The sequence below is a fragment of the Rana temporaria genome, chromosome 8, assembly GCF_905171775.1.
Source record: "Rana temporaria chromosome 8, aRanTem1.1, whole genome shotgun sequence".
Taxonomy (NCBI): domain Eukaryota; kingdom Metazoa; phylum Chordata; class Amphibia; order Anura; family Ranidae; genus Rana; species Rana temporaria.
This window is the reverse complement of record NC_053496.1, coordinates 107,874,623-107,894,769: the sequence shown is the minus strand read 5'-3', so window position 1 is coordinate 107,894,769 and position 20,147 is coordinate 107,874,623. Positions and strand designations below refer to the sequence as shown.

Genomic DNA, 20,147 nt, shown 5'->3' with positions numbered 1-20,147 from the left:
GAATGGCGTCAAACTTTTACCCTTAAAAATCATAGGCGACGTTGAAAAAATTCTATAGGTTGCATCTTTTGAGTTACAGAGGAGGTCTAGGACTAGAATTATTTCTCTTGCTGTAACGATTGCGGTGATACCTCACTTGTGTGGTTTGAACATCGTTTTTATATGCAGGCACTACTCACGTATGCGTCCGCTTCTGCACGCGAGCTCGTTGGGACGAGGCAATTAAAAAAAAAAAAAAAAAAGTCTTATTTATTTTACTTGATTTTTTCACACTGTTTAAAAAAAAAAAAAAATGGGTCACTTTTTTATTCCTATTACAAGGAATGTAAACCACCCTTGTAATACAAAAAAGCATGACAGGTCCTCTTAAATATGAGATCTGGGGTCAAAGAGACCTCAGATCTCATATTTAGACTAAAATACAATAATAATAATACAAAAAAAAATTGTCATTTGAAAAAATGACAACCAAAAAATTTGCCTTTAAGACAGATGTATGGGCGGAAGTGACGTTTTGACGTTGCTTCCGCCCTGCTATGGTTTGAAGATGGGTGGGGGCCATCTTCCCCCTCACTCGTCTCCATACTCAGCTAGGAAGAGGACCCCATAACCTCCGCCAGTAAGCGGAGGGCACGGGAGAGCGCCGAGAGAGGGGGGGCCCCCTCTCCTGCCGCCAATAACGGTGATCTTGCAGCGAATCCGCTGCAGAGACCACCATTTTTTTTTTACAGGACCGGCGCCTGAAGATATGAATATCTTGGTTGTGGCAGCAGCTGCTGCCATTGTCGCAATATCCCTCTTCAAAAAGAGGACGTATATAGTCGTGTGCTTGTTACTTATTTGGTTAACTACTGTTGTATGTTCCTTGTTACTCCGTATAATGTTGTATATATTTTCTTTATGTATTATGCTCAAGATGAGATGAGGAAAAAATACAAAATAAAGACTTAAAGGCGAAGTCCAGCCGGGGCTCTTTTGGCCGGCCTTCTCCTATGGATCACAGGAGTGCAATTTGTTTTGCACGCTTGTGACCCGTTTCCAGAAAATCTCTCCATAGGCAGTAAAAAAAGTGTCTCCCTATCACATCTTAACTCGATGACCATGTTCACCAGGACAGATATGGAGGGTTAAGCCTCGTACACACGATCGTATTTTCTGACGGGAATTGTATGATGATGGGCTGTTGTCGGAAAATCTGACCACTTGTATGCTCCATCGGACAATTGTTGTCGGATTTTCCACAGACAAATGTGGGATAGCATGCTTTAAAATTTTCCCCAACAATTGTGTGTTGTCGCGTTTGTTGGCCGACAATTCTTTGCCGTTTGTATGCAAGACAGGTTCCTGGCCAACGCTCTTCGGACAAAAGTCATACGCTTTGTCCAATGAAAATCCGATCGTGTGTACCAGGTGTGACAGGAAGTCAGGTAAATCTGTGGGTGTTGTCACAGACTGGACATATATTTCTGCCTTGTTTAGACAATACACCAATTGTTATTATGCGTCGGCTGCAAATGTAGCCAGAAAAGGCTAAAGGCCGTTGGAAAACTTCAGCTGTTCAGAATGAGGCAATTAAAGCCTCTAAAAGTAATCCAGAGGATTACCACTGATTTGTGGCATTCTTAGGCTTTCTGGGTGAAAGAGCATTGTACTGAAAGTCTTCTGAGGAGGTGAGGAGAGGATTGATTTTTCTGTGTGATAAAAATCAAAAGACTATTGTTTTTCTGCTGTATGACCAGCAGTGTCTGCCCAGCACTAGGCTGTACCAAACTTCATTAGATAGGTTCCTGTGTGGTGAAGATAGACGCCCCAAGTGGCCAGGGTTTATTTTATGTTTGATTTTGTTTATGCTGTTTTGGATGCTTGCACTTGTTTCCAGCAAGATGGAAGAATAAACCAAAATCTTTGTTTTCAACTGTCTTCGAGTGCCTGTCTGTATAAATTCAGTGTGTAGTGAACCCATCCAAGGGGTCACACACCCCGCTACTGAGCTAACCCCTTACACAGGCTTAATTCTCCATAGTGGGAATACAGACAGCAGTCAAATGACAGGAGTTCATCACTCTGTCAAAAACTGAAAAACATCTATGTTTTGTTATTTCATGTTTAGTTTACAGGTTAGCTTGATTTATAGCAGTGGTCTCCAAACTGCAGGCCTGGGGGCCAGATGGGGCCATTTGGTTGCCTGAACCCGGCCCTTGGAGCACTATTCCTCGCACTGATACAAGACACAATTCTGCCAATTGACATCAACAATGGGGCACCATTTCTTCCACTGACATTAACAATGGGGCACTTTTTGCTCCCAATAATACCATCCATAGGACAACCATACTGTCTGCTACAACTAGTGTTCCATTATTTATTATTATCCAGGTAGCGAGGGAATATTCTCTTTATTTTAACCATAGGGTACTATTCCTCCCTCTGATACCAAATGGGGCGATGTTTGCTCCCACTGATGCCAGAAAAATTTCCATTCCTGTTGGCCACAGTCCAGCCCCCCTAAAGTCTGAAGGACAATAAACTGACCCTTTGTTTAGAAAGTTTGGAGACCCCTGATTTATAGTCACTAACTACTATTCTTTTAAACTACATTTGATGAACTGTTCAGCACTGTATATCGAACCAATAGAATTAAGGTTATGACACATATATTGTGTTTTCTTTGGCTTACTCAAAATATTCTTTAAACCAGAGTTCCCCCCAACCCCCAGGCCGTGGACCAATGTCGGTCCGCAGCCTGTTGATGACTGGGCCGCACAGTGGGCGGCGGGGGGCCACAACCACGGCCCTCACAGGGTTATCACACCAGCTGTGCGGCCTTGCATGTATGTCATCTCCTGGCTCCTCTGCCCGCCTGATGATGTCCTCCTCTTAGCATGGCAGGGGGCAGAAGGAGCTGCAGATCGGAATAGAGAGCTCTTCCCACCCCCTGCCTTGCTGATTGGATGACATTGTCGGGTGCTCAGGGGAGCCGGGAGAGGAGACACGGACTGCCCTGCCAAAAGGTACATAAGCAAAGGAAGCAGAGATTACAAGGAAGCAGAGATTACAATGGGGGGGGGGGGGGGTTTGGAATGCTGGGGCACTGTGATGGAGGCTGTGATTGCTAGGGGACTGCTCTGTAAAGGGGGCACTGTAATGTAAAGGGGGCTATGATGTAAAGGGTGCACGGTAGTAAAAAAGGAGACTGCACTGCAATCACTACAGTGATCTTTTACAGTGCAAACAGCCCCCCTTTACATTACAGTGCCCTCTTTACAGAGTGGTCCCCATCGCATTAATGTAAAGGGGGGCTGTGATGTGAAGCGGTAACTGAGGACACTGATATAAAGGAGGGACTGTGCTGTAAAGGGGGGGGGGGGGTTTAGGATAAGGTGACCAGATTTTTAAAATGAAATCCGGGGACATATTTGTATTTATTTTTTACTAGTAATGGCGGCAATCAGCCCGTCACCACCTCCACCCACCTCACAGCCTGTCAAGTCTCACTCTCCGGGCCCCTGCCTACTACTGGGTGGGGAGCGGAGGAAGATCACTCCACAAGTGAAGGCAAGGAGGTAAAACAGGCGGCTGGCTGGGACTTGAGCCAAGTCCAAGGCAGAAGAACATGTGGGCGGAGCTGAATGGGCACCCGAAACTGAAGAAATATTCCCTGCACTCCGACCAGCACATGATCATCAGAAAGGGGCACAGATAATGGAAAAATTATACCCCCCTAGTCTAGTAGGAGCAGCAGAGTGGGGGGGGGGGGTGTAATTCAGATTTTTTTATTTTATTTTGCACTGACTGTCTTTGAAATTTCCCCAACCCTCTGTTCAAATCCAATCTGGGGACAAAACTGGGGACACACCTGGTCCGGGGACAGTGTCCTCAATCTGGGGACTGTCCCCTGAAACCGGGGATGTCTGATCACCCTAGTTTAGGACAGACTCTGTGCATCTCTCCCCCCCCCCCCCCGGTCCATTGGCTGCCATGAAACTGGTCGCTGCTTTAAACCCAGAAAAATAAAGCTCTTGCTGCAGCTGCTCATGCACCCCTGAGTGCTATAGCTTGTCCCAGCCCTTCTTGTCTCTCGAACAGCTTGATGTTAACTATATGGAGAATATAAAAAGGAAATAATAAAATATACTAATATTGAATGTAGTTGCCATATATAATTATCAGGCTACAATAGGGTTTCTCAATAGTGGACCTGTGATAAGCTGTTCCACTGCATGAGTCTTGTTGTTTTTTATCAGCAACTAAAAAACAGTTTTATTCCTCATTATTTTGGTATTTCTTGCGTATGAAAAATGGCCCGGAAAAAATTATATAGCAGATCACCTGCAAAATTATTTTTTGACAGCAGGTGGCAGTGCACAGCTGAGTTAGAACAATTCAGCTGCAAAGATTGGGATTTTTTTTGCCTTGAGGTTTTGCAAAGATAAACTTTTTATGCAAACAGCCCCAACAATAGAAACGTACTATGATGTACATGCATAGCAAATAATATGCATGAGAATAATGGTATGAGTGACCTGTAGTATCCAATCAGAAATAATCCGCTTACTTTGGTATGATTTAAATGATGCGTACACACGATCGGACATTCCGACAACAAAACCCTGGATTTTTTTCCAACTGATTTTTCGCTCAAACTTGTCTTGCATACACACGGTCACACAAATGTTGTCGGAACTTTCGAACGTCAAGAACGCGGTCACATACAACACTACGTCCAGCCGAGAAAAATTAAGTTCAATGATTCCGAGCATGCGTCAAATTGATTCCGAGCATGCGTAGGATTTTTGTACGTCGGAATTGCATACAGACGATCGGAACCAGCTCTCAAACATTTGTTGTCGGAAATTCCGACAGCAAATGTCCAATGGAGCATACACACGGTCAGAATATTCGACCAAAAGCTCACATCGAACACTTGTTGTCGGAAATTCCGTGTGTACACGGCATTACAGTCTTAACAATACAATACCTAGGGTCAGTTTGGAGAGAGTCTTTTAGGACACTGGAGACCTTGGAAAAACCTCATTCATATCCATACACGGGGGGAACCTACAAACTCCAAGCAGATAGAATGGGGTGGGGATTGATCCAGGGGGCCCTATTGCTGCAAAAGGTTCAGAGAGTTTGGGTGCACTATATAGAGAGGTGCTGGAGGATACATTCCATAATATTATTCCTATTGGATTTATTAATTAAGCTATCAGTAATTCCTGTGTTCATCAAACATTCCAACATAACGTCTCATCCACCGTTTACAATTCCTTGGCATCACACAGCCACAGTTTTATGTTTTCCATATAAACAGAATCGTACCACTTGAAGTGACTCTTTAAATAAAGGTGCCAATAAACCTGTTACCAGCAAAGATGTTGGGAAACATTTCTCCCACTGCCTGCCACTGAATTTCGCTCTGATATAGAAGACGTCTTCAGAAACTGACCCCTCCCGGAGTGTCCAATACCGACCTGGTTCTTAGTGGTTCCTGCCACCTCACTGTTGTGTCATCTAGGGATGTATGGGTGGGTGGGAGGAACCACTGACTGCAGCAGGGGACCAGGAGATTGACAATTCTGGGGGAGAAATGCTGACCCCACTGTGCTGTGTGGATGTGAACAGGATTCTTCTGTTCTTGCTCACTTAGATTACATTTATAATCTGGTTCTAAGTTCCTCTAGAATACTTCACATTATCACTCTGCACATGCCCTCCCTATCGAGCCTGAGCGGCCCACACACTTTTCCTCGGTCTCAGGAGATAGAGGGGGCGGGACTGAGCCACAGGTTTGTGTCGGAATGGACCTACAGAGCTGCGACTCAGTTCGGGTGCCCCCATAGCAAGCTGCTTGCGTGGGGGCACTCAGCAGGATGTAGGGGCCAGGAGTGCCAACGTGGCATCCGAGAAGGCTGCTCTGTGCAAAATCACTGCACAGAGGAGGTAAGGATGAGATGTTTGTTTAAAAAAAAAAAAAAAAAAAAAGACTTTAATATCAAGTTAAGGTCTTTAATCAGCCACCTTCTTTTTATAGGCTGACAGTGCCTTGTCTCAGTTTCCAATATGTGCTTCTGCGTTGCCATCCTATCCACATGGGCTTTCAATAGCTACTGTTTCAGTATGCATTATACAAGCATGGTCTACTATTGTCACCATAGGAAGTTCACCCAGAGAAATGCCTTGCAGCTATTAACGGAGTGTATGTATACAGGCATGAAAAGGCTGCAAGAGACCAGCGGCACGGAACTGCAACAATAGATTGAGGTCATCACTCTGGGTGCATTCTCAGGAGTTTGAGGGAGTAGGATCTATCTGTATTAGCCACAGAGAGGGAGGTATATAGGAATTTGATAAGCGAACCACCTGCCTATGTGAATGTAAGTGTTAATTTATTACAATAAATCATTTTTTTACGGAAAGCACAATGATGCGTCTTTGTTTTATGGAGCTGTGCTGAGACTATTGCTAAGCCTGTGGAGGAGGAGGAGTAACCCTGTCCCTGGAGAAGTCCTTAAGGAGAGAGAGAACTAACCTCATATGGCTTATGTGACCTCCTATAATTTAAGAGGTCCTATATTCCAGGTGAGCGCACACCCAAAAGGCACGATTGGTGGAAGGGTTTCACTGTGTGGCACACATGCTGGTGTGGGATGATTACACTGGAAATATATATGAAGATATATAAGACTGATCGTTGAATATACATGTTATACAGTGGGGAATCGAAAGTTTTGGCACTCCAGGTAAAAATTTGTATTAATGTGCATAACGAAGCCAAGGAAAGATGGAAAAATCTCCAAAAGGCATCAAATTACAGATTAGACATTCTTATAATATGTCAAAACAAGTTAGATTTTATTTCCATCATTTACACTTTCAAAATTACAGAAAACAAAAAAATGGCGTCTGCAAAAGTTCAAACCATGATTTTTGTGGTGAGGACATAGAAGAGGTTTTCTTCTGATGACTCTTCCATGAAGACCATATTTGTACAAGTATCTCTTTATAGTGGAATAGTGTACCACAACTCCAGTGTCTGCCAGATCTTTCTGGAGGGATCGTGCAGTCAAACGTGGGTTTTGAATTGCTTTTCTCACAATCCTGCGAGCTGTTCTGTCTGATATTTTTCTTGGTCTTCCAGATCTTGCTTTAACTTCCACTGTTCCTGATGACTGCCATTTCTTAATTACATTCCGAACAGAGGATATTGACATCTGAAAACACTTTGCTATCTTCTTATAGCCTTCTCCAGCTTTGTGAGCGTCAACTATTTTCACTTTCAGTTTTCTAGACAACTGCTTAGAATAACCCATGGTGCTGATTGTTGGGGCAAGGTCAGATGAGTCTGGGCATTTAAAACCTTTGAGATTGACATCACCTGGTCTTCCCAGACGATGATTGAGAACAATCCATGACACTGGCCGGTCTCAGTTTTGCAAAGGGGGCAGTGCATGCTATAAATTCTGCAGGGTGCCCAAACTTTTGCAGATGCCATTTTTTTGTTTTCTGTAATTTTTAAAGTGTAAATGATGGAAATAAAATCTAACTTTTTGTTGACATATTATAAGAATGTCTAATCTGTAATTTGATGCCTTTTGGAGATGTTTCCATCTTTCCTTGGCTTCGTTATGCACATTAATACAAATGTTTACCTGGGGTGCCCAAACTTTCGATCCACACTGTAAGTGACTTTTGAATCACATTGATTGCACTTTATTATGCACTATTGGTGATATATTGCACATGGGTGTTCTGGCATTATTTACTCTATGTATATGTGTGGTCACTATTGATAATTAGTGGGAATGCTCAATAGCATTCCCAGTATTGTTGTTCGTTTTTTATTATTCTTGATTTTAATTAGTGGGAATGCTAAATAGCATTCCCAGTATTGTTGTTAGTTGTTTATTATTCTTATTAATTGTATTATTACGTAAGTTTTTTTGGCTCTGCGTAACTTCTGCATACTTTCAGATATTAAGACCATTCAACTTTTAAAATGTGCATCTATTTCAGCTAATGATGGGACTTCTTCAACTTTTTTTTCTACTATTTATACTTTTTAAAATATAAAACTTTTAGACACTTTTTTTTAACATTGAAGTCAATGAGAGCATGCTTCAAACCCTAAAAATCTTCTCTGCTACCAAAAGTTTCAGCTCCTTCATACTTTCACCTACAGAGACCAAACAAACTTTAAAATGTTCACAAAATATTCAGCTATATCTTTTACAGTTTTTGTGAAAAACCTGTTTAAGTTTACAGATCTTTTTTCATGGCGAGCAGACAAGTCAGGGCACTCTCTACTTTGCAGATAGAGAAAGAAGCTGTGTTTTAGTGGGCATCCTGCTCGCCCCCTCCCCCTCAAGAGGCTTTCTCCACACCAGGGAGAGAGCCTCGCATTACTGTGTGTAGTTACAGACAGAAGAACAGGAAGTGAGGTTTCTCAGAAGAAATAAGGACATTTAAAAGCAAAATCGAAGGATGAGGTAAGTGAAAGAGGACTGCACTAGGGTAAAGGAAGCTATTTAGGGATTTTTTTTTAGCTTTACAACCCTTTTAATGATCAAAAAGAGGCTTTATAAGTACTGAAGGAACACTGCTTGTATGTCCTAAAAATAGTGTAGTGGTTATGGTGAATGGCTTTGGTGTGGGCTTAGCAATTCAGCTATTCAGCATTTTCTGCAGGAAATGCATTTTCTAGTTTTACTTTTAATTTTATTCCGTACGTTTTTTGGCTCTGCGTAACTTCTGCATACTTTCAGCTATTAAGACCATTCAACTTTTTAAATGTTCAGCTCTTTCAGCCAATGATGGGACTTACTCAACTTTTTTTCCTACTATTTATACTTTTTAAAATATTAAGCTTTTAGACACTTTTTTTTTAACATTGAAGTCAATGAGAGCATGCTTCAAATCCTTAAAATCTTCTCCGCTACCAAAAGTTTCAGCTCCTTCATACTTTCATCTACAAAATATTCAGATATCCGGCCATATGTTTTCAGTTTGATATGTTTTTACAGTTTTTGTGAAAAAGCTGTTAACATTTCCTGAAATGATCACTAAACTTTATCGATTTTAACAGAGTGTCTATGGCCTGGGTGCTCAACCTGCGGAACTACAAGTCCCATGAGGCACTGCGTGTTGCTGACAGTTATTAGCGTGACTCCGAAAGGCAGAGGTGTGATAAGACTTGTAGTTCTACACTTTCTTCTATTGATTGTCCTGTATAAAATTCAGATTTAGACATTAATGGCTGTGTGTTGAGTTATTTTGAGGGGACAGATAATTTACACGTTATACAAGCTGTACACTCACTACTTTACATTGTAGATACAAAGTGTCATTTCTTCAGTGTTGTCACATCAAACGATAGAATATTTTTTTTTTTACACAAATGTGAGGGGTATACTTACTTTTGTGACATACTGTATGTGATCTCCCGTACACAGAGGGGTGTACTTACTTTTGAGATGCTGTATATATTTATTGTAGTCTATAAGTGGGTACATCACACATGGCGTGTGCTGAGGTCTGCAGCAATGAAGGATTTTTTTATTTGAAACTTTAATGTAAATCTAGGCAGCTGAGGGGGGTGTAATATTCCCGCTGGGTGGAGTATGCGTTTCCCCCTTACTTTCATTATCGCCCCAATCGAGGCGTGATTTTTGCCACGATTGTCGCCTGACAAATCGCAGGACTGCTTTTGGGAAACAGGCGTCCCGTCATTTTGTTTGTGTGATTTGTCAGGTGACAATATTGTCCCATGATTGGGGTGCCATTTTAAGTAATGGGATCACAAGCTTGTCACACGTTTTGCAGCAATTCGGGAAATTGCAGTAGATCCGCCCACGATCCGGAATGCCTAGGTGTGATCGCAGCCAAAGCCAAGCGTCTTCTATCAGTTGCTGGGTTCTCCTTCTATAGATTCTGGGGGAAGATTTTCTTCCTCAGACAATCCACACATTTCTCTTCATTCTTTATTCCACCGCTAATATATACTCTGCATTGACCTTGTATAGCGCTTTTCTCCCTGAGAACTCCATTGGAGATGGCGTTGGCCGGGAATCGAACCCGGGTCAGCTGCTTGGAAGGCAGCTATGCTTACCACTGCACCACTGACGCAAAAGTAGCATGTAGTGTTGGAGGAAACCGGATTACCCGGAGAAAACCCACGCAAGCACAGGGAGAAAATGCCAACTCCATGCAGATAGTGTCCTGGTCAGAATCTGAAACAAGGACCCCAGTGCTGCAAGGCTAACCCCTAAGTTTCTGTGCTGCCCATATGTGGCCTCTGTTCTCTAAGGCCCGCCCCCGCTGAGCTGGGTAAATCACGTATGTTCACTTAAAGTGCCTTCACAAGAAATCCAAACTTATCCTAAACTACAATATAAAACACACCCAAATAACAATAAAGGGGGGTACAGTGTTTCCCATATTAGTAACACATTGGAGCTAAATATTCCATTCACCCTTAGGCCTCATTCACACGGGGGGTATTAATCCGTACCACATGGGAGGGCCATGTTTACCAGAATGGGGATGCACAGATGTTCCCAGCATCCCATGTAGGCAGTCCCATTGCTGTCAACTGGGGTGCAGTGACTGTACCCAATGTGACATCTGTGTGGGTGCTAGTGCACGGCCCCGAACGCACCCAGGGTGCGTTCGCCTCTGCACCAACATGGATGTCCTTTTTGGGGTTAACACAGCCCCCACACAGGGTACAGATTCATACACCCCATGTGAGTAAGGCCTTGGACTTCTCCATGAAGGACCTCACTGGCAGGAAGAGTTCTAATTTCTCCAGCAGAGAAAGCCTAAAGAAAGCTGAAAAGACTTCTCCCACCTCTGAAGACAAAAAGAGTTACAACCTCCACTTATAGCCGGTCCAACACACGCCTTAAAAACATACCCGACTCCAACCTCCCCTTATAGCCGGTCCAACACACGCCTCAAAAATATACCCGACTCCAACCTCCCCTCATAGCCGGTCCAACAAACGCATCAAAAACATACCATACCGGCCTTCAACCTCCCTTTTTATAGCCGGTCCAACATACGCCTCAAAAACACACTGGCCTTCAACCTCCTCTCATAGCCGGTCCAACATACGCCTCAAAAACATACTGGCCTTCAACCTCCTCTCATAGCCGGTCCAACACATGCCTTAAAAACATACCGGCCTCCAAACTTCACAACATAAATAATTACTTTGTCAATCGACAATACATAGATCAAACATGTCACCTGTAAAAACGTGCTTGAGATGTTGGTGGAAACCGCCTGCTAGGCCTGGGGGGAACCAAAATGAGTCCTCCAAAAGCTACCTCATATCCAAAAGTTGCCAAGAGTGTAAATGTAGACATTATACTTTAAGGTTAATCAAAAATATCACATTCTAAAGGGAAAGGTGGAACAAGGGAAGGGGGAGTATGGAAGGGGCAGAGAGGGAGGAAAGTAGGGGGATGGAAAGTTCCTGGTAAGAAAGGGGTGTGGGGGTTCCCCCAAACCCCCTTGTTCCTCCAACATTCCCTTCTCCCCCCTTTCCTCCCTCTCTCCCTCTTCCATACTCCCCCTTTGTTCTACCTTTCCCTTTAGAGTGTTATATTTTTGATTAACCTTTAAAGCTTAATGTCTACATTTACACTCTTGGCAACTTTTGGAGGGCTTGGTTCGGTTCCCCTCGGGCCAAGCAGGCTGTTTACCACCAACATCTCAGACACTTTTTTACAGGTGATTATGTTTGGGCAATGTATTGTCGAATCTTAAAGCTTCTGCAGAAGCTGCAGAAAGGTAAATAGAGGACTGATGGGAAGACCCTCCAGTTACTGGAGTGGCAGTCGCCACCAGTGTAGGAACCTGTGTTGGTACAGCCGTACCTGGCCCCTGGGAGGGTCCCTCAAACTTTTTGTTGAGTCTTCTTCTAGGAACAGCCAATTGTCTTGTTTGTCCAGCCACATTGATAGTTGGTGATTCAGAAGCTGCTTATGAGAATCTTTTAAGAGATTGATGACGTAGTGGATTCCTGTCATGGCTTGAAATGAAGATCCTCTCCCTCATATTCATTAGCAAATCGTCCTCTTCTCATCACCTAGTTAAAATTTTCTTCCAACATTTTGGCCATCTTCAATCCCAAGAAAGCTGCACCTCTCCCATTTAAGTGCAATCTGTCACTACTATAAAGATGGTAATGGCCTGAAAAGTCAGTCCAGTTCGCCATGAAGCCAAACCCCTCCTCCCTGCACCAGTTCCTCAGCCACTTGATAAGTACCATAAGCTCTTGCTGTCGCTGTGGTGTGGCTCGAGGTACAGGCAGTATTTCAGAAAAAATTGCCTTGGGGGACCTTTTCTTCAATATGGCCCCCAAGTCCCTGAAATCATTTTGTAGGGAGCTCCATCTTTCTCTAACTTTGTCATTGGTACCCATATATACCATGACAGCTGGGTCCTCTCCAGCGCCATCCAATAATCTATCCATGCAATCTGCAATGTTCCGAACCCGAGCACCTGGTAAACAACATACTGTTTGGCGATAATGGTCTTTGTGACAGATTGCCCTCTGTATTCTTCCAATAACTGAATTCCCTACCACTAGTATGTGCCTATCCTTTCTGGTAACCTTGCCCCCATCTTCGTCACATGCTGGTGGAGTCTCTGTGTGAAAGTCACATGCTGGTGAATTCTTTACGCGACTGTCACATTCTGGAGGGGTCTCGTTGTAAATGTCACATTCTGGCGTAGTCTCGTTGTGAATGTCACATTCTGGAGGAGTCTCGGTGGTAACTCCACAATCTGCTGGAGTCTTAGTGGGAAAGTTACATTCTGCCTGAGTCTTAACAGAATCATTGCTGAAGGAGTCTTCATGTGAATGACACATGGTTGATTTAAAGAAATTCCCAACTTTTGGGCTATTTTCTTTGCCAACAGAGCTGCACCCTGTTCATTTAAGTGCAGACCATCCCTGCTGTAGAGAAAGTAACCAATTGAAAAGTCAGTCTGGGTCTCCATGTAGCCAAACCCCTCCTCCCTGAACCAGTTCTTCAGCCACCTGCTAAGCTCCCTAAACTCCTGCTGCCTCCTTGGTGTGGCTCGAGGTACAGGCAGTATTTCTGAAAATACTGCCTTGGAGGTTCTTTTCTTCAGTATAGCTCCTAAGTCCCTGAAATCATTTTGTAGGGCGCTCCATTTTCTTCTAATGTTGTCATTGGTTCCAATATGTACCATGACAGCTGGGTCCTCCCAAGCCGCATCCAACAATCCGTCTATCCGATCTGCAATGTCCCGAACTCGTTAGACCGGGAAACAATATTTATTTTTGAGTCTTCAAGAGATTTAAAAAACAGACGATTTTTCTTAACCACTTGCTTACCGGACACTTGAACCCCCTCCTGTTCAGACCAATTTTCAGCTTTCTCACTCTTTGAATGACAATTGTGCGGTCATACAACGCTGTACCCAAATTTCATTTTTATAAAAAAAAAATCCCACAAATAGAACTTTCTTTTGGTGGCATTTGATCACGTCTGCGGTTTTAATTTTTTGTTAAGTAAAAAAGACAGAGTAAAAAAAAATACAAAACCGTTTTATATTTAATGCTCCAGCAGTCCCACTATTGTTTGTTCGTTTTTTTTTATTTATCTTTAATTTAAATTAAAATGTTATTCTGTGTTTTTTTGGCTCTGTGTAACTTCTGCATACTTTCAGCTATTAAAACCATTCAGCTTTTAAAATGTTCATCTCTATCAGCTAATGATAGGACTTCAACTTTTTTTTCTACTATTTTTATACTTTTTAAAATATTACGCTTTTTAACATTTTTGTTTAACATTGAAGTCAATGAGAGCATGTGACAGTTTTTGATAGAGCAATAGGATGGGGGGGGGGCACTTTTTGATGGGGGGCATTTTTTATGGGGCAATAGAATGGGGGCAATTTTGATGGGGGCAGTTTTTAATGGGACATTTTGATGGAGCAATTTTGATGATGCATTTTTTGATGGGGGCACTTTTTGATGGGGGCACTTTTTGATGGGGCAATTTTGATTGTGCAGTTTTGATGGGGCAATAGGATAGGGGCAGTTTTGAATGGGGGCAATTTTGATGGAAGTTTTTAATGGGGCAATATGATGGGGGCAGTTTTTGATGGGGGCAATTTGATGGTAGTTTGGTGGTAATATGATGGGAGAAATTTTGATGGGGCAGTTTTCATGGTAGACATTTTATGGGGCAATTTTATGGGGCAGCTCCTGCAAAAGGTAATTACTTTTAAAAAGATGCTTATTAGTGGGAATGCTGATTCTCACTTCAACTTTTTCTTACGGATTTAAGCTATTTATCCAGTTGGCTTTAGCAATCAAGCTATTCAGCATTCCCACGCATTTTCTGCAGGAAATGCATTTTCTAGTATCATATTGGTTTCTTCACATTTTTATCACTTTATATTATGAAGTGGGATTGTGTATTTAGGAGCACTTTGCTTTAATTATTGATTTGTTATTTAGGTGGGAACTATTTTATATATTACAGGTACTTATATAGCGCTGTCAATTTACACAGTGATTTTATATTTATATTGTATATTCACATCAGTCCCTTCCCTCAAGGAGCTTGCAATCTAAGGTTTCTAACTCCCATTCATACATACACATACTAGGGACAATTTAGACAGGAGACAGTTAACCTACCAGCATGTCTGTTGAGTGTGGGAGTACCCAGAGAAAACCTGCACAGTGAGAACATGCAAACTCCAGGCAGATAGTGTCATGGTTCGGATTTGAACCAGTGATCCTAATGCTGCAGAAGTGCTAACCACTTAACCACTGTGCTGCCCACTAATAGTGTTGTTGTTAGGCCCCCTTTCACACCAGCACACAGATGGGGTAGGTCCGTCTGTTTTTCAGGTGGACCCGATCGGACCACCGATTGTCTATGAGGTGGCAGATGTCAGCAGACATGTGTCCACTGTCACCCGCCAGCATTCGATCTGGTCCTCTAAAAATAGACGAATGGGGGTACATTTGCCATTTATCCGGCAGATCGGATCGGATGGAAAGGCACATGCAGTCTCTTTCCGTCTGACCGCCCCATAGAGGAGAGCAGACTGTCCGTGTCCGCTCTGTATAGCGGAGCAGACACTGTCCTGTCATCCCTCTGCTCAGCAGGGATCAGCTGAGAGATCCCCCGCTAAGCAGGCAGATTTGCTTGAACAGATTCCGCTCTGGCTGAAAGGGGTCTTAGAGTTTCAGAAAGCCCACCCTGAGAAATGACATGAAATTACCACAAAAAGGCTACAGGAGACCAGCAGCACTGAACTGCAACATAGGTTGAATAAACATGTGAAAGAAGGAATTGACACAATGCAAGTTTTAAAACATGCTATGCTTATCGCCCAAAAAGGAGCATGAGCCTTTTTTTGAGTGGCAAACACACATAGGCCAATTCATGAAATGAATGAGCTCCCCTATGTGCCACGCGCAAAATCGTGATGGGAATGCTTGTTCCAGCTATGCTAGGACCCCCCCACCCCAACCAAATAAAAGTCAGCAGCTACAAATACCCGCCCCCCTTCCCCCCTCCAAAAGGTGCTAAATGTGGCAGCAGAGGGGGGAGGAGTCAAACGAGCAAAGCTTCCTCTTTTGGGTGGAGCTAAACTTTAAGCAATTTGGGTAAAGTTTAAAACTACACTTAAGTCGTATAAATGGTTTTAAAACTGCACTTTTAAATACAACACTAGCGCTATTCTTGCAAACACTCCCTAAACATAAATAAACAACTTCTGCAATAAATTATTAAAAATACACAAAATATTCAGTATTATAACAGGCCTAAAATACTGTATAATAATAAAAAGGATTTATCTCTGTGTTTAAACACAGCAGACAAGCAATGTTAAAAGTGTAAAATAAAAGTCCACAATATATCTGATGTCCCAAGGTGAATAATGTATGTAGTAAAAAAGTGAATATCCAGACTTTGTGACCTTTGCCATTACAGACAGCTGGAAAGGGATTTGCCTTCTGTAACTAAAGTCTGCTAACTAGATCCAATCCGTACACTGCTCGTAGAGGAAATCAGCGGCTGTAAATTGTATTCCACTGCTCTATCCTTAAATGTTTCCCCAGTGTAAAATTTAAAATTGAGCCAGTAGAAAAAATCCAATAGTGTAATATGGTGCATTTGTTTAAAAAATAAAAATACAGTCCACATCACTTGCATATAAGCCTGGGTTCACAGTGGTACGACACGACAGTCATACGACTGTGGAACCGACTTTGCCCTGCGACTTAAAGTTCGTCTTTGATCCCGACAATACCAGGCCCTTTGTGTCTGGTATGAATCTTTAGGGTAAACTCCACACCAAATAAAAAAAAAAATGGAGGAGTTCCTCCTCCAAGACTAATACCAGGCCCTCCTAGTCTGGTATGGATTTTAAAGGGAGCCCACAAATCCATACCATTAACCCAGCACGCAGCCCGGCAGGTCAGGAAATAGGGTGGGAACGAGCAAACCAATCCAGGCCATTTGCCCTCAACATGCTTTGGGGTGGGTGCACCTTGTCCCCATGTTGATGGGGAGAAGGGCCTCTTCCCGACAACCCTGGCTGGTGGTTATCGGGTTCTGTGGTCGGAGGGCTTATCGGAATCTGGAAACCCCCTTTTTTTTTACCCCTACCCATTCACCTAAAATAAAAACCGTACACCGTTTTTTGACAAAGTAATTTATTAACCACTTAAGGACTGCCTAACGCCAAAATACGTTGGCAGAATAGCACGGCTGGGCACAAGCACGTACCTGTACTTCCTCTTTAAGTGCCCAGCCGTGTGTGGCGCGTGCCTGTGGCGCGCGCGCCGATACTCCGTGGCCGCGGGACCCGATCGCCGCCAGAGTCCCGCGATCGGTCACAGGAGCTGAAGAAACGGGAGGTGTGTGTAAACACACCTTCCCCGTTCTTCACAGTGGCACTGTTATTGATCGTCTGTTCCCTGATATAGGGAAAGGTGATCAATGACGTCGCATGTCCAGCCCCGCCCCCCTACAGTTAGAAACACAGATGAGGTCACACTTAACCCCTAAAGCGCCCCCTAGTGGTTAACTCCAAAAACTGCAATTGTCATTTTCACAGTTTACAATGCATTTTTATAGCATTTTTTGCTGTGAAAATGACAATGATCCCAAAAATGTGTCAAAATTGTCCGATGTGTCCGCCATAATGTCGCAGTCACGAAAAAAATCTCTGATCGCCGCCATTAGTAGTAAAAAAAAAAAATATTAATAAAAATGCAATAAACTATCCCCTATTTTGTAAACGCTATAAATCTTGCGCAAACCAATCGATATTTTTTTTTTTTTTTTTTTTTTTTTTTACAAAAATAGGTAGAAGAATACGTATCGGCCTAAACTGAGGAAAATTTTTTTTTTTATATATTTTTGGGGGATATTTATTATAGCAAAATTAAAAATATTGAATTTTTTTCAAAATTGTCGCTCTATTTTTGTTTCTAGCGCAACAAAGGTGATCAAATACCACCAAAAGAAAGCTCTATTTGTGGGTAAAAAAGGACGCCAATTTTGTTTGGGAGCCAAGTCGCATGATCGCACAATTGTCAGTTAAAGCGATGCAGTGCTGAATAGCAAAAAGGGGCCTGGTCCTTTACCTGCATATTGGTCTGGGTCTTAAGTGGTTAAAGGGGTTGTAAAGGTAAAAAATCCTTTGATTTTGCTTTTAAATGTCCTTATTTCTTCTGAGAAATCCTCACTTCCTGTTCTTCTGTCTATAACTACACACAGTAATGCAAGGTTTTCTCCCTGGTGTGGAGAAAGCCTCTTGAGGGGGGAGGGGGCGAGCAGGAGTGTCAGGACGCTCACTAACACACAGCTCCTTTCTCTATCTACAAAGTAGAGAGTGTCCTGACTTGCCTGCTCGCCCCCTCCCCCCCTCAAGAGGCTTTCTCCACATCAGGGAGAAAGCCTTGCATTACTGTGTGTTGAGTTAAAGACAGAAGAACAGGAAGTGAGGATTTCTCAGAAGAAATAAGAACATTTAAATGCTAAATCGAAGGATGAGGTAAGTGAAGAAGGACTGCACTAAGGTAAAGGTAGCTATTTAGGGATTTTTTTTTTTTTTACCTTTACAACCCCTTTAAAGCAGCTCCGGTGTCTCTTCTCCCTATGATTTTCTTCACCCTCCGGCGATGTCTTCATCCTCTGGTTCTTCTCCCTCCGCAGATGATATCTTCCTTTTGGGTCTTCTTCCGCTGCTGATTCTCTTCTCTCCGCTGTCTTCTCCCTCTGCCAGTTCTCCTCACTCTGCTGTCTTCTCCCTCTGCCAGTTCTCCTCACTCCGCTGTCTTCTCCCTCTGCCAGTTCTCCTCACTCTGCTGTCTTCTCCCTCTGCCAGTTCTCCTCACTCTGCTGTCTTCTCCCTCTGTTATTCCTCCGATCTTCTCCCAACACTCGCTCCCGCTGTAACGCTAGAGCCGCTGTGTGCCATTACTTATATAGCCATGGGCGTTGGCCACCCGGTAACGTAATGCGGGGGCCCCGTGTGACGTCACAGCCCATTATGTGCCGGAGGATGAATACATCGCCGTAAGGAGAAGATGCCGGAGTTGCTTTAATAAAGGATCTGGGGGCTTGCTTGTTAAAGGGGATTCCAAATTTCAATAAGCCCCCCCCCCTCCCACGTAAACCCAGACAACCACCCGCCTGGGTTGTCGGGAAGAGGCTCTTGTCCCCATCAACATGGGGACAAGGAGCTCATCCCCATTTCTGACCTGCCAGGCTGTGCCCTTGAAGAAGGGTCTGGTGTGGATTATGGGGGAGGGGCCCCACGCCATTTTTTTGGCACGGGTGTTCCCCTTAAAATCCATACCATCGTTCTGGTATGGTCTTGGAGGGGGACTCTATGTTGTTTTTTTTATTTTTATTTTTTGGTGTGCAGTTCTTCTTCAAGATCATCAGAGCATTTGCATGCCAAAGTTGAATCAGTTAAGACAATGATCTGACTTTGATCCGACTTCAATGAGATTCAGTGGGCTGAAGTAGGATCAATGTTGGACCAGAGTAGTGCAGGATGCTTTTTCGGAGTCGGACCGACTTGTGTCGGACCAGTTAAGACGGGAACCATTCATTTATACACGTCATGCGACTTGTGCTCCCAATTGGAGCTGTTGTCGTACCAGTGTGAACCCAGCCTAACACAGCAAAAAAAGCTCTGTGAACTCATGCCGTTGTTTTCCCGCATCTGATGCGTGATTAAAAAGGTCGGCTAAATCCCTTTTAATTGAGCAGTACACATGGCAGTTAAGAGGCAGCATTTGACCTGCTTTTTATTATGCTGCTTTTTTTCTTTTTGAGCCCACATGGCCCATATTGCAGGTTGTTGCAGGTGTAGGAATCGCACCTTTTCCTGCACCCGCAACCACCCGCAGCCAAAATGTGCTGCTCTTTAAAAACTTGCGGGGCTGCCATTCATTCTTAATGCCCCCCCCCATGCACTTTTATAATGGATAGTGTTTTCTGGTGTGGGAACTGCGGGGAAATTTTTCTGGTCTCTGCTTTTTTTTAATGCTGCGGGAAGCTTTTCTTTTCACAGAATGCATGCACATCAGCCCATTCAAATGATTGGGTTGCCATGCCCATATTAACACAAAGCGGCAATAGTGTTAACACATAATTTTAAGGTGCATTTGAACGGCAGGCAAATGAGGTCAAACACTGTTTTCCATTTTAACACATCTGTTTGCCTTCCAATGGTAAATTCAGTGTTTGACTAGAACTCCCATCCTCATGAACCCTAAGGGCCTGCCACAGGCCATCGAGAATGCCGCTCCCAGTGCTACATAACCCCTACTGCCAAACATGTATTATTTATAGGGCCAGGTTCACATCTGTGCGGGTGGTTCCCACTGCGGGTAAACATATGGTTTCGCAGCTGTAAAGACCTGCACAGAAAAACGCAGTAGAACTATGCAGATGCCATTAATTCTAATGACACGCCACATGTACTGGAAACCACACTACCCTTGCAGTTTCTGTGCGGGCTGTGATTTCAAAAATGGAGCAGGGACCCTTTCCTTGCAAATTCAGAAGGCAAAGCACGGCTCACAGAGCTGCATCAGTGTGAACCCAGCCGAAGACTTCCTA

The 20,147-nt window shown here is 43.4% G+C and overlaps 1 protein-coding gene and 1 non-coding gene across 2 annotated transcripts in view; one reads left to right on the top strand and one right to left on the bottom strand.

Moving 5' to 3' along the window:
* SLC29A3 (solute carrier family 29 member 3) overlaps positions 1-20,147 on the top strand; it is a 103,086-nt gene that overhangs the window by 81,040 nt on the left and 1,899 nt on the right. The gene's annotated exons all lie outside the window — the stretch shown is intronic.
* TRNAG-UCC lies at positions 10,054-10,125 on the bottom strand. The gene has a single exon. It is a non-coding gene; the product is annotated as a tRNA-Gly (tRNA).